Below are 16,186 nucleotides of genomic sequence, written 5' to 3' on the forward strand. Positions count from 1 at the left end.
TTCCGAAATTTCTTATGCGTCCAATGTCCATAGCTTTATTGCTCCGTTATCACCTACTTCCCGGATTTGGTATGGCCCGACCCATTTGACTTTAAACTTTCCCGATTTGATTTTGTTCCATCCGTCATACTTCAATACCAGCTGTCCTGGTTGGAACTTGTTCAATCTTAGGTGTTTATCATGCCACACTTTGTGTCTGTTCTGCATCACCTCCATGGCCCATTGTGCCAATAACTGCTTCTCCTTGAGTTTGTTCAGATTATACAACCTTTCCTTTAGGCTTTCCATGTCACGTACCATAAATTTTGTCGGCTGCTATTCCTTGCTGTCAATAGCTGTATTCTTGATTTTAGAACTTTCACTTTGTACTGCTGAAGTTTTTATTAAGCCCTTCCTCTTTATTTCTTGTGCAGACCGTATGATGTGTTTTCCTTGCTGCCAACATCTTTCTACTATATCTGTGGTTTGCCGTAACATTTTTTTTCTACGCGGTCCATTTATTGTGTACCGGACGGTGGAATCTTTCATTTGTCTGGATTCGTACTATATGTTCTTCCCCTCAGCTCCAGTCGTATCCGCCTTTCGTTCTTCTACTTCTTTGTATTCTTTCGAACATTCATTTTCCTCTTCTTTCTCACCTTCGTCGACCCTTAGCATATTACAGCTCGGAAAGAGTTCGTAGTCCTCTATCTGCCAGTAGAAAAGGCAGTTCACCGAGTCTAGGTCGTTCTTATTCAATCCTCCTTCTAATCTCAATACTCTTTCGTCCGGTTCCATTCTCTTCTTTCCTTCATTGTCGCTCTCGCATTCACCTTCTGAGTCTAATGACATTGCTTCCTCACCTACCATTTGTGTGTGCAAGTCAATTATGAATCTTCTGCCTCCGCACTCCATTGATAGGGTATTTCGTTTCCAATCATGTTTTACTTTTGCTTGCACTAACCAATTTCGTCCCAGAATAGTGTCATGTCCTTTTCTTTTCAATGGGATGACCACGAAGTCCAATAAAAATGGCTGCATTCCAATAGTTACTGGTTGTGCCCTCAAGGTTCCTAACGGTTTGATCCTATGCAAGTCTACCGTGAGCAACTGGAATGTTGGTGGCCACAGCGTAGGTTGCCCTAATTTTTTCCATACATCCTCTAGTAACACATTCACGCCTGATCCTCCATCTATAATTGTGTTTGTTAGAACGGTTTCCAGAATACCCATCTCGACTATTGCCGGATGTCTTCCTGTCGTAAGCACCAGTAACATTGGGTCTATTGCTGTCGTCCACTACCGTCCTTTCCTATTTCCTCCATCGCCAATGGTGTCATATTCATAATGGTTGTCCATAACTGGGGCATTGTGAGAAGGTCACTTAATTTGATTAGGACTTCCATTTGCATCACCTGCATAATGTTTTGCTCAGCCAAGTTCCTTGTTGAGGTACCAGTAGTATCCTTCAATTGTAATTTCTCTGTCTATGTTGCTTTCTCAATTTCCGCCTGCACTTCTTCCATTCTCTTCTTTTCGTCCGTCGGGTCAAGGCACAATTTTTCTTGTTTACAAGTGATTGCCAAGACTTCTTCGTCCGCGCCGATGCTTATCAAATTCACTCTTGATTTCGGGCACTTGGCATCTTCATGATCTCTAGGACTGCACCATCTGCATAACAACTCTGGCGTGTTGGTTGATGTACAGTTCTTTGCAAAGTGGCCCCACAAATTGCATGCTCGGCATTGAACAATCGGGCGACCGTTCGTATCGTACTGAATTCGGCTACGACCCTCATTATTATTGTTGGTATTGTTGTTTTTCCCTCTTCTATTATTTTTGTACCCACCCGGAGTGGCACCCTCGTTGCTGGCATTTCTGCTCCCTCTTGACGCGGAAGCCTCCTGTGTTAGAAGCACTTGTTGAGGTCCTCTTGTTTTCATATTGTAGGGGCATTTTTTTGTAGAATGTCCCATAATTTGGCAGATCTCACAGAACTGGTTGTTTGGATAGGATCCCTTCGTGTGACCTTCTGTCTTACATTCTATGCACCATAGCTCGTTTCGCTTCGTCTCTTTTTGCATATTCTTAAATTTCTTCATTATTCGGAGCATATCCTTCTGAAGAGCTTGGACCTTCTTACTGCTCTTTTCATCACCACTGCTATCTTCTTCCGAAGACACGTCATCTAAGTCGGATGAGCTATTTTTCTTCTTCTTTTTTGTTTTTTGTTCACTCTCTAAGTTCATTGCCCGATCGTATGCTTTGGTGTATGATGATGGCAGCACAATCTTCATTTTCTTCCTCAACTCTAGGCGTAGTCCTTCAATGAACCATTATTTTTTCAGCCCATCTATCGGCTTAATTTCCATTTTTTTTATTAATTCTTTAATTTTCTGGCATATACACGAATTGTTTCATTCTTCCCTTGTTTTGTGTTGTTTATTTCTGCTACGATCTCATTGTCGTTGCACAACAATTGAAATTCGATGATAAACTCCTTTTTAACTCTCGCTCATGTGGTTAATTTTTGGGGATCCGCATCACAAACTAATCAATTGCTACACCCGTTAGGGTTGCCGAAAATTGTAGGACTCATTCATCTGTGTTGGTTATGCCATTCGTCGTCCAAATTGTTTCGCATGTCTTATAGTGTCTGATTGGATCGGCCGTTCCATTACCATCAAACTTTGGCAACTCCTTTAGTCCTGCCATTATTACTTGATTTTGTGTACGGGCACTGTTCAGTATTGCGACACTGACGCTGTTCGGCACTGCGACACCTACGCTATTCTGCACTCCCACACTGGCGTTGTTCTGCACTCCCACACCAGCGCTTTGCATTCCCACATTGGTGCTCTGCACTCCCACACTGGTGCTTTGCTGCACTCCCATACCGACGCTCTACACTGCCACACCGATGCTCTGCACTCCCACACCGGTACTCTGCACTCCAACACCAGCACTGTTTCAGACAGTTGTCTTATTTCTAATAGCTGCGTTCTCTGGTGAAGAAGGGTCTTCATTAAGCGAAGTTATCCGTTCTAGAAGTGTATCGCGAACGAAGAGTTCACTCCACGCTTGTGCTCCCTTAGCACTCCGAGCCGTGCGAGTTAATTCCCTTCCGTCGGGATTCTCTTCCCTCGACGTATACAGGTTCAGAAATTCCTCCCTTGCTTCTTCCACCAAATCCAACCGCTATCAAGTCTCTTCCAACAATTCCTTTATGCTTCGGTGTCTGTCAAGAATCTGTTGAAACCTTTGTCTGCGCTTGGCCTGTTGTGCCAAAATTAAATTCCCTTGTGTTGTGCGTATTTCATCTTTTTCCTTTAGCTTATTCTTATTTTTGTTCAGCTGATTTGTCATTAGTTTTCATTCCTTTGCCTTCGTTCCAAGTCCATGGGGCAACGACGCCAAATGTTTACCGTATGAGATAAATAGATTAATGCATATAGACAAGAGACAAGAACATGTAACAACAGTACTCCTTTTATTATTTGCATACATGCCGAAGAGATCACATTGTGGTTACAATGATGATTCCCACGATGAAAAGTCCATTCCGAACGGTGTACATATACCTCCCCGAAGGGCTCATCGCCTACATTTCGGCCACACAATAATTACCAGCGACATGCTAATCTACCCGTCGGCTACATAATATTTACCGATGACATCAACCCATCGGCTACACATTATTTACCGACGACATCAACCCATCGGCTACACAATATTTACCAACGACATACAACACTCACCACAAGTCTTTGTAGCTCTCTTGAGTTATTCACACTGAACAATGGAAAGAGATAAACGATCCCCATGTCATCACCAAAAAATGACAATGTGATAACACATGCTCAAAAACTTAGTGTTCACCATAGCACCACACAATATACCTCACATCCAATGTTATGTGACATCTAGGAAGATAAACAAGACCAAAGAGAGAACCTACAAAATCAAAATGTATAGCATATCCTGCTCCAGATACCTCTAAATGCTAAGCCATGATAAGTTGGGTTTGCGCTTAACTCTCGAAGCTTTCCAAAGGATTAGTATTCAAGTGCCTTTTCTTGCTAATCTTAAGCCTAGTAGAAAACATGTAATGGAAGACCATCATAAGCTTGGAGGAACACCTGCAGCAGTGCACTATCTATTGGGGCTGGGGGGAAGACTGCCTGACCATAGTATAGTTCAAGGTTTGGTATTGAAAAGTGATGCTATTGGAACCATCAAGCATGTGGAGAAAGACCAGATTGCAGTGTTTGGTAGAAGTGTGGACACATCAGCTACAAAAACTATGAGTATTGTCTATAATCAGAATGTTAAACAACTGCTCGATTTTATGGTTTTGGACTTGGTTTGGAGAAGACTCATCCGAAGTGTTCCTGAACAAAATCTGGAGATGATCAATTCTAGCAAAACTTCTCCAGACTTCTCTAGACTTGATTAAAATGTAGCATTGAGTGGAAATGCAGGTGATAGCAGTCTTCGTAGCTGTATAAGTTGGATGTCAAGTGGGAGATTGTTGAGAATGTGAAGTCCAACAGTTATTTGACCATTCCTTTACTTCATCTCTTCATTTCTTTGCTTTCTCTTCATCTTTAAAAAGTAATACACTTGTATAAAAGGATGAATGCAGATGATGTATTGTATGTGAGAGTAACAGCGAATAAAGATACTGCCCTGCTTTCCTGTCGATGTAGCCTTTAATGATGAATCATGTAATTCGCTGTATTATGTGTTTTTCAAATCATCTGTGTTTTTAGTTTTGTTATTTGATATTATTTTATTTTCTCTTTGAACTCGAGAAGTCCTAAATTAAAAAGGAATAACATATTTCAAACATATCGTTACAGTTGATCCAATCCAGTGCAATTTTTGGCTCAATGTCAAATGTTCTGTTTTATGCTACCAATTTTTGGCATAGTCTTCAGTTGTAAAAACGATTTTAAGCTTTCAATATTTCCAGGCATATGATGATGCCATAACTCCAAAGTAGAAAGTATAAGAAAAGTGAGCATTCATAACTTCAGTTATCTGCAAGATTGGTTTCCCTTAATTTGACCTTGGAATGAAAATAGATAATCAGATTTTATTGAATCAATTTACTTCCTTTTGTTAAGCAGAACCAGATTTATCGAAGAGAAAAATGAATGCAAAGGAAAGCAGTTTCAGTTACTGCTAGAACTGGTAACACAGGTGAATAAGCTGCAAGAGATAGAATAACACAACACATTAACTGGCCATCCCTGTTTGCCCAATCAAAAACAAATCAACTGGCCAACCAATTGTCCTTTAATCAGATGGCAAGGCCAATCCACCCAGATGTGGAAGTGAATCTGATGGTCCTCTATAAGAAAGTTCTTAAAAGAAAGACTAGTTATCCAAGACCACAAGAGGGAAGAAAATTAAAAATTCAGGAAAGGGAAAAGCAATAATGCACATCAGGTGCTGCCTGAAAGCAATTGAAGCAGCAGAGGAAACTACCAATCTTTCGGACGTCATTGTCCATGAGAAAATTGTAAGGTGTTTCAAAGTCTGATTCATCCCCAAATTTATCGTGCCTCTTCAGATTTCCTTCAGCATTCCAATGTAGGAATTGTACAAGTAGTTCCAGGATGCGCAGTGCCAAATTTTACTGACAATTTGAGGGATGCCAGCTTGATTGGTTGGTGTCGTTGTTTATCAGGCTGACCTCCGATTTACCGGTGAATTTGGTGGAGAAAATGACTAGCATTTTCTAAAGCCCTTACATTCTGATCATCCAACATTTTGGTCCATACCAGTTATCTGATTGGTTATCAGGATTGTCTAGAACACTTGTCCATGCCTGCTAATATATTCAAAAGAATCTGTGAGGTTAGCTGACCAGTGTAGAGTCCTTGTCTAAAGTTTTAAAAACACAAATCTTCCACCATAGAGTTGGACTCCCCTCAAGTCAGTCTCTTGTTTTGCCTGAAAATCATGGGGAATACTTCATAACTTCATAGGATTGAAGGCAAGATTTCTACACTAGTTGGATGCTGCCATTGCCACAAAATGGAAATTTGTGCAGGAAGAGAAATTATTTATCTTTTGAATGTGCTTAAGTAGATAATTTTCATTGTAATACATGTTTAAACATTGTAGAAAGAATCATTTCAATTGACGGACAGAAATGAGTCTCATCCTCCAAGGTATCTAACATAAATATCTATAGAGTTAGATAGTGTTGTTTGTCTTTCAACCTGTGCTCTTCTGTCAACACTATGTTTGATTGTTTAAAAGTTCTTGAGGAGGGTGAGTTTGATTTATGCTCCCAAATGCTATATATTGAAAGCATTTTTACATGAACATCTGTCATTGATCTCTTTGTAGTTCTCACTCCCAATTCTATCAAAAGCTCTGACCACCCATTGGCCAATAGCCTTCTCCGTTCCAACCATCTATTCCCCACATATATATCTACCTCACTGCTTTTGGTGCCTCCAGTTGCTCCACATGTGGCTTCAGAGTTCCTCCAAACCAATAAATTGGGATTCAAATTTATTGTTGTTTCACCAGCAGTTTCTTCTGTTTGTTGAAACAATACAGTTTCTAGTTCAAAGCATTCCTCCAATTTCCATCTCATTCCTGTCTTTTCAATTACCATGCGAACCATGTCCTGAGAGAAACTGCGACCCTGCAAAACAGAACACAAATATCATTACTCTCAAACAATATAACCATTTTTCTACGTCTAAAACAGTACATTTCAACTTTAATTTGTCAATTGTCACACATGACATGATTTCCTCAAGTGCCTTGCTTGTGCTAACAGTCAAGACAAATGCAGTATATGATAAGCTAGGTGCGAGTCAATTTCCTTCACCAAGTCCACTGTTGAACTACCAAATGCAATGAAAAAGAATATGAATCAAAGTGATCTTTAGAGAAAGAAAAACTAGTTTGGCCTTGTTTGAGAATCAATTCTAAACTTATTTAAGCTTCTGATGCAATACCGATGACTGTGATGCAAGTGACATAGAATAGGTCCAAATCTTCCTGTTCATGAAGGAACTTGCCAAGTCATAAACAGCAAGAAAGTGCATGCCAAAATCTGTGGGCAGATGATTCCATGCAATCTAACTCCATTGTATCCATGCCAAGTCCAGAAAGAGTTTATCATATAAATTGTTCTCCTGCCCTAAGGCTTGCGTCTCTTGACCTTCCCTTCTGCATAGCAAATGAACTCCACCTTTTTTGCCCCATATTCGTGGATGTAGATGTGATGGGTGTGCTCAAATACAAATCCTGTCCCCACCTTGCAAGCTTCTCACAAAATCATGCTTTTCACTGCAGATGAAAAGATGAAGCTCATCTCTACCATTTTCTCTACTATCTTCACCTCTGTTCCTCACAACTTGAATCCTTAAGACTTTGAATCCACCTGTGATAACAGTGGCATCAATACCACTATCCTTCTCATATGAAACAAAGCAGAAAATAACCCCTACACATCTCATGTTCTGGTCCATTGATAAATGAATATTCATTAAAGGTGAATTTGAACCAATGTAGTTGTCCATGTTATTTTGCATTTGATGATCAAGCCACTTTGGAATTTCTTTCCCATAGAAAATTAATTCCCTTCCCTGTCATACCAAAGCAGGTTCATTAGACATGAATACGCTATGATATGGATAAGTTTCTGCTAGAATATGGGTTTCCCTCAATAAAAATGACTAATAAGAAATGCAATAAAGATGATAACTATTGAATGACTAATTACAGAAGGGAGTTTACACACGGTTACATATTAAATTGTCCTTACATTTCAGAAAAATATCTTTCTACATAAATTTGTTAATAATTTCTCCGTGAAAATCAAGAACGATGAATGAACAGTACTTCAATAGGAAATGGTTATATGATAAATGCTTTTTCAGCCAACAAAATTCATTGTTTCTCATTATAGGTTTCAACTTTCAATAATCGACATCAGTTACACCATTTCTACCATCCATCTTTAGCATCGTTCATTCTCTGGCATATCTGGTTGGAGAGGAATCGTCGAATCTTCCAAGATGTTCAGATTGGTGTTATGCATCTTTGGTGGAGGATCTCACATTCTATTCAGGAAACTATTGAAGTGAAGGCTAGATGGGGGTATGGATCTGGTTGATCTTGCTATACGCAATCTCCTCAATTTACATCTTTAGGATGGGGTTGCAGCTCAAAGGTATCAAAGAGTGCCCAGGCAGCCTCAGCAACAGAGGAAAGGACGGGTGAATCGGGATGGGCATCGGACTCCTCCTCCCCACGGACTTCTGAAAATTAACACTGATGGTTCTTCCCAGGGGAATCCAAGCCCTGCTGGTATTGGGTGAGTGGCTTGTTGTAGCTCTGGTGACATTACATTCTTTTTCTCAGTGCATAAGGGTGATTACACTAACAATCTCATGGAGGCTCAAGCCATTTTATATGTTGTGGAATAGTGTTATTTGCGGGGATGTCACAAGATTATCTGTGAGTCTAACTCCCAAGTGGTGGTGAACTTGCTTTCCTCGCAAGAGCTTAAGGATTTTAGTTGGCAGCTGTCCACTGTTGTTAATTAGATTCTTCTCTTTTGTATCTCTCTTGAGTTCATTAGGTTTACGTACATTCCTCATGAATGGAACAGAGCTGCTGATTGTTTGGCCAAATGGGCTTCTGGTCATGCTTTGGGATGGAATATTATGGATAGGGGACAACTTCCCTTTGAGATGGTGCAAGAATTTGATGAACTTGTTGCTCAACATAGTGCTCCTTGTTGAGCTCTCCTTGTTGTAATCCTTTCTGTCGTAATAAATTTTTACCCCTCTTTTTCCACATCATAGTTCACTTCTACATTTTGATGATTTATCATAATTTTAATTTGTGGGCAACACTTTAGAAATTGTAATGTTGTGGATAATGTTTCCCACCCTCCTGATACTTTGATTACTGGAGGTCAAAATGATGTTGGGCTTGAGGAGATTAATGTCACCCATGAAAAGGAGCAAGAGAATGTTGGCAATATGACCAATCAATCAGATAAGGTGAGTTATGTGGTTGTCATTTATGGCAACATATTTGTTTTGCAGTTTTGTCATGATTATTTGTGAAGGAAAAATTGTCTAAGTATTAGACAGTGTTACAGCAGCATGACAGGATTTGTTGATAGCGAAATATTCCCTTGGAATATTCTTTTGCGCAATTAACTAGAGATGCATAATGTCATCCTGATGATGCATACCAGTGCACATGTCCGTACGATTAACCGAGTTCAAGTTATGAAGGAATTAGTGATGCAGTGATGTTACAATGCAGAACAAAGCATGTCAGCAGAATGAGTTAAACGACTTGAATAATTGTTTTAATTATTAATTCTTGATTAGCTGACTCTAAGGATGATATGTGAGCCGACTAAGGAAGAATTATTGATATGCTTGGTATAAATAAAGAACTTCATTTGCAAAGTTAGTGAGAAACCAGCAATTGCAAAGTAATGCGAATGTTGTGAAATATAAGTGACAAGTGAATTCGATGTTATGATTTGTGATGCGAAGCAATGTTATGCGAGATATGATGCAGATTGATATGTGTGCAGTCACTCTTTGTGTGAAGGATTGACAATTAGAAGATTTGTGAAGTACAAGAAGTAATCCAATATTGTATGTATATCTATTCTCTTGAAGAACTTATTGTATAGTTGCATGTTAGGGCAGTGGGCTCTTCTTGCACACATTTGTATATGATCTACCAACTCCTAATAGGGTTGAGGCTTCTAACAAGGCCTAGTCTCCTAACAGGGACTCGGGACACTATACACTTTTCATAGACTCCTAACAGGGTCAATATCCTTAACCGGATCCTTTATATAGTGAATCATCTTGTGGGTTCCATCCCCACCAGGGTTTTCCCTTGGCTAGGGTTTCCCTAGTTAACAAAATATGGTGTTATGAGCTGTCTCTATGTATGGTTGTTTGTTTTTTTTAACACTATTGGTTCTCTTTCTTATGCTTGTGGAAAAGTAATTAATAATATTCAATTGTGGGTAAAAAGATTTATTATACCGATTCACCATTCACCTGACCCCCCCTTAGTATTATCTATTTCTAACAGAGAATTGCTTGACTAACGAGTTAGATGTTCTAGGTGAGGTGGATATGGGGGTTCTCTTGAATTTCTTCATAGAGCCAAAATGAGAGTGGACAACTCCTTGGCAGCGGACACCTGGATTTACAGCAAGGTGAAGGCCTTGAAGAATAATGTTAAGGTTTTGCAGGGTAATCTTGATGATGAAATCACTAAGAGGGTAAGCAGAATATGCAATGTCACTTCCAATCTCTGTGCTTCAGTTGATAGTTTGCTGAAGATTATGTGTTTCCTGCTGCTGTTTCTCTCATTGAAGGTCCAAGCAAATGCACTAGGCTTAACACAGAGAAGGCAAACATGGCGTCCTCCACTTCAGCTGTGAAGGATTCTGTAGAGGAGGTTGCTAGTCTTGGGAAGAGCCTGGCTAAAGCCATGAAAGAGCTTGTCTAGTGCGCTGTTTCTGTTGCTGTTTTTTAGTTCTGTTTAGGCGTCTGTTTGGTTTTTCGTTCTGGTTGCTGGTTGCTGGTTGCTGGTTGCTGGCTGGTCCTGCTAGTATTCTGTTTCTTCCAGCACTGTTTTGGTCTTTTTCCCTCTATGGGGTCTTGGTCTTTAAATGCTATTTCTGTTATAGAGTTTGGTGTAATGATGGCTGGGGTTTCAGGTCCATGCAAAACCTGCGATGCTATCTATTTGTGGTAATTATGGTTATATTTGATTATCTTTTGATTATGTTGTCAAGGGTTTCGTGTGCCCCTCAAAACCTGTTTTTACCTTAACCCAAAACACTTGAAAAATTGTTGAAGATTTTCAATCCTCATTCACACCATGCTGTAATCCTGATCAAGTTCTAATGTGCTGAATGGGAACACTGGTGCTTATCATTTTTTCAGTAAATTTCAACAATTATTGAACTCTCAAGACAACTATTACAAATGCAGGCAGATGTTAATTATCCTACAGCCATCTCAAAGGTTGTATATTATAGAATGGAATCCGTTACTGAAGCAAGATATATCTAAGAAAACAGAGAATGCAGACAGGCTCTACCTTAGCCCACTTCTGTAGTTTAGATACAATGACACTGGTTCCACCAAGGTGTAGTCTTCCCAAAGACTTCAATGACTCCATGCCTGTGATATCTGTGCTCTTAAGGCTCTTACATCCCGTTATATTGAGATCTACCAAAGCCTGTAAAGACCCCAGTCCGGGTAGACATTCCAATCCCTCACAGTTCTGTAGCATTAGAGTCACCAAACATTTCATGTTTGAAAAGTCTGAGACTCTCCTCAACCTTTTAGAGTAACTTACATCAACATGCACTAGACTTGCTGGAAGGCAGGGCAATTCTAGAAGTTCTTCACAACCACAAAGAAGCAGTTTAGTCAATTTATGTAGGTACTGAATGTTCATGGGTAATTTGCAAAAATTGTTGTATTCTAGGTGAACAACCTCTAGAGACATTAGCAATGCAAACTGTGCAGGTAGCATCTTTAGTCCACAAGAACTTGCTTCTAGAACTTGCAGTGCTCCAAGACCTGATAAGTTTCCTGGAAGCCTCATAAGATTATAAATTCCATTTAATCGTAAGATCCTAAGGTTCTCAAGGTTTCCAAAATTTTCAGGGAGTTGCAGTATGTTGCAGCAAAAAGAAAGATTGAGTTTTTCAAGATGGCAAAGTTTCCCAATATCTTCAGGTAAGCAAATAAAACCGGATGACTCCACATCTAAAATGCGCAAGCCATGGAGGGTCCCAAGGGACTTTGGCAGTCTCTTCAAAGCAATGGAGTTGCTTATAGACCATTTTTCCAATAGGAACATGCCTGCAAAGAAGTTTGGCATCTCAGATATTGAAGTAGATATTAATAAAAGCTCTCTCATTGAGGTAAGATTTCCCAAATTGTCTGGCAGCATAGTAAGACCAGCACAATGAGAAAGGTTTAGCTTTTTTAGTGAAACAAGCCCTGAAAAGCTATGTGTAAGTTCCTTGAGATTTTGACAGTTTGACAAATCCAGATACTCTAGCTTTTCTAGATTGCCAATTGACTCAAGTAATGTCGTTATGTTCATACAACCATGCTGTTCCAATTTTACCAAAAAACATAGCTTCGAAAAAGCTGTAAGTTTCTCAAGCTGGGAGCACTTACTGAGATTCAAAACTTTAAGATACTTGGGTGCCTGTAAATAAAAGTGTTGATTAGATCATTACTGTCCATAAGTAAAACCAAGACAAGCAGACAACCAAGGTGAAATTACCTTTTGATGAAATTGGTCATCCCATGCTTGGTGCTGCTTTCGGGCAGTTCTAGAACTGCTATTTTCTTCATTTTCAGTTCTACAGGTAAACTGTCCAGAAAACAACACTTCCACCTTAGCCATATCAATTGTGAGGTTAGCTTTCTAAAGTCTCCTTGTATGATTGTGTTGCTAACTGAAAGCAAACGTAGGTTGTGCATTGGCTCAAAATCTTCTGTACTCCAAACTTTCCACGTGTGAGAATCATAAATGATGCCTTGAACACTTCTTGATACCTGTTCCATAGACGGGCCTTGTCAGTTGCATTTCATTCAGAGCTCACAAAAAGAGACACAGAAAAATTTTCATTCTAAGAACTCATTGGTTTACTAATTGTTGTATAATGTTTTAATATTACCTTTTTGTTTGCAACTCACACCTGAGGCTTTCCTCAGAGCCAGTTTTTAATTTATTTTCTTATAAGTTGTGGTTCGACTCTAACCCAAGCCACTTTTAGAAGCCCACTGACCACATATTCCTAAAACCTAATAAGAATACTTTCAATAAATATCAAGATGTATTACTTGGAAAGTTAGTTTCTCAGCCACTACCAGGCAAACAAATTTACCCAAGTAAACAAAGGATCGTAGGCCCCTTATGTTAGGAAGAAGTTCGTTTGGTTGTTTGAAAATGACTTTACTAACTGGGTAAGTCTTCCACTTCAAGAAAATCAATTCCAGCAGACAAGAATCATCGATCCAAAATTAGATGAGGACTATGCAAGTTTTCAGATCTTATACCCATATATTTAGTTAGTTTCTCAACCACTACTAGGCAAATTTACCCAAGTCAACAAAGGAGCATAGGCCACTCATATTAGGAAGAAGTTTGTTTAGTTGTTTGAAAATGACTTTACCAACTGGGCAAGTCTTACACTACAAGAAAACCAATTTCTGCAGATGGCAATCATGGATTCAAAATCAGATGAGGACTATGTAAGTTTTCAAATCTTATACCCACATTTTTCGAATGTAAGGATTATATTTACAGCATTATATTTATAGAATTAGAATAACATGCATCAGAGCAATACAAGTTTCTGATTAATGGCAAAAGACATGGTAATGGTTTACATAGGACTTATATATGACTATTCCCGAAATGAGTAAACACAATAACAAATTAATAAATTATGGATAGTTTTGTGATGTCATCATGTCAAGATTTAGAGATAAAATTACCGAATGATCTTTAAAAGCTTTTCTAACTTCCTTTTCATCCCACAATCTGCTGCATTTGCCAGGATCAGCAGGATCCTGCTTTCTCACAATTGCACATCCCATGTCACGGAGAATTTGCAGACGATCATCAAAACTGAACTTTATAAGAGATTTGGCATAAAGATTGTGTATAGCCACATTTGCAGACCATCCAGAACTTTCCCAAATGCTCAAGACTTTGCATTTCTCACTTCCAATGAAGAAACATGCAATATCAAGAAAAATTTGTTTTTCTGTTTCATTTAGATTATCATAGCTAATTCTTAGCATTTCCTCAATTTTAGTAATTTCACAACTTTCTAACTGTTTCAAGACTTCAATCCAGATTTTGGAGTCTTTCTTATCATACAAAAGCCAAGCTATAACCTCTATAGTTAGAGGAAGCCCTTGGCAGGCCTTTACAACCTTCTCAGTCAGGTCTTGATAATTTTTACTGGGAAACTCTTGAGAGAAAGCATGCCGACTAAACAATCTCAAAGATTGATCATAGTTGAGCTCATCTACATGATAGGATATATGATTATGGTTCCCGCATAGCACATTTGTATCTCTAGATATTACAATGATTCTTCCCTGGAGATGAAACCAGTGTTCTAATAGTTCGTCTAAAACATCTTGATCGTCAACATCATCAAGAACCAGAAGTGCATTAGTGATACTTATAGAATCTTTTCCTATCCAGCTGTCTCCTTCAGCAGAATTTTTGTCTCTATGTACCAGATGTTTTACCATTTCCTTTCACAGTTCGGAGTGTTCAGTGTTTCTAACATCTGATAAAAAGTAACTGCGACTGAAATTGAAACAGATGTTGTTAAATACTGATGTTGCAAGAGTTGTTTTGCCTGTGCCACCCATCCCATAAATACCCACTATTATCAGTCTTTCATTGGACTCCATTTTTAATAAGGTAATCACCTCTGCCACACGTTCCTCAAGTCCAACAGAGAATTTAGGAACTTGACTTGTTGTTTGCAGCTTTCTAAGGATCTGCGATGTCACAATATCGACAAGTTTCCCTTCATATCTGCATAGATAAAATATTAATAAGCTGATGTGTACATAGACAAATTAACATTTTAAGAGACCTAAAGAAAGCCAAATCTGGACACGAAATGCAATGTCCCCTGAGGATGGAATATATGAGGTAATGCTTTCCTAAAAGTTAAAACATAACTTCACAAAAAAAATAGCCATATAATAAAACGTTAAAGTTGCCAACTCATCCTACCTAACAGGGTGACACAGTCAGCCTCTTTTAACTAAATGATCCATTGTAAGACTAATTTTTGTCTGAAGGGTATTTAAGAATCTATTGGAGCCCTTAACCTTGAAATTTAAACATGCAAAAAGTACATGAAAACGTTAGTAGGTAAAACTGTAATTGCAAGGGCCGAACCCCCAAATGCACCATGTGAATCGTTAATGGATAAGTCTAAGATTTTCTCTTGGCTTAGTCTAAAGGTCCATATGGTGATGAGATACATATAAACTTATGATGCACTATGTGAGTAATTCATAGATGTATTATTAGCAGAGTATTCTCCCAGTTGCAAAAACTGGCTCAGTTTTCTAGTCTAGCAAGCTTTTACGACTTTTACTGGCACCAAAAACTGACAGAGTTAAACTCGCCGAGTTGTTAAAAACTCTGTCAATTTTATAATAGTTATAAGAGATAAATTGGATGGGTTCATCTTGATCTACTGGTTTTACCGGGTAGACAGTATGAGCAGGTTGTATGCAGACAAGGGGATGCTCTATGCAGGACCGATAACTCTTATAATAATAGAGTTTCTTCTTCTATTAGTTTCTGTCCGCATTCTAGAGCTTGTGAATAATATTGATTGGGAGGTTTCATTTCGCATTATTGAAGTCAATTCTTTTTCTTCCATGTCATTCTCCATTTGGCAGTAACTCACTTTAAGCGCCCATTTCGCAATTTTCTTTCCTATTATTATTCAAGTCCAAATTTCAAATCATGTGATCACAAAGAAATAATGCAGTTGAAAATAACAATACCTACCCATTAAAATCGTCAGGGAGAGACCAGCCCGAGAAACTAGAAGCTTCATGTAGAGCCCTGCACCACTTCTGCAGGGTATCTTCGCTGTATCTGAGCGAATCCCTATGCTGTTGAAAAGCTTTAGCAAAAGGGCCCTTCTGATGGCGAACTTCTTGTGGCTCAACATCATAGAATATAGGAATCATAGTAGTCTTGGATTCCACCATCATTACTAATTCATTGAGGCACCATACGGAGTAGGCATAGTTTTTTGAGAAAATGGGGATCACTATACGTGAATTCTGTATGGCTTGTTCTAGGCTCAATCTAATATGGTTTCCTCTTTCAAGCGTCTCCTTGTCCAGGAATACGTTAACTTGTGCGGCAATTAATCTATAGTAGAGATGGTCCACTAAAGTTTTCCTCGTGTCTGGTCCCCTGAAGCTCAGGAACACATCGAATTTTCTACTGGCCATGTTTGGGCTTCTTAATGCTGGATTAGAGCAGGCCGGTCTATACCGCGTGCAATATATTTTCGATTCTATACAATCAAGAGAGAGATAAGTTCCCAAGATATTAAGAATGCCAATCCAATCCGATGCATTCCGTCAAG

General features: G+C 38.9%; 1 pseudogene across 1 annotated transcript; it reads right to left on the minus strand.

The window, feature by feature from the left end:
• Positions 1-5,208: 5,208 nt before the first annotated feature.
• Positions 5,209-16,169, minus strand: LOC149537196 (uncharacterized; annotated as a pseudogene). The gene is made up of 6 exons (XR_016358047.1): positions 15,595-16,169; positions 13,536-14,598; positions 12,316-12,590; positions 11,110-12,237; positions 6,966-7,598; positions 5,209-6,646 (listed from the first exon to the last, which is right to left on the minus strand). The product of XR_016358047.1 is annotated as an uncharacterized LOC149537196 (transcript).
• Between the last annotated feature and the right edge of the window lie 17 nt (positions 16,170-16,186).

Source organism: Cupressus sempervirens, chromosome 10, assembly GCF_028749045.1.
Source record: "Cupressus sempervirens isolate cs-2001-9-10 chromosome 10, ASM2874904v1, whole genome shotgun sequence".
NCBI classification, from domain to species: domain Eukaryota; kingdom Viridiplantae; phylum Streptophyta; class Pinopsida; order Cupressales; family Cupressaceae; genus Cupressus; species Cupressus sempervirens.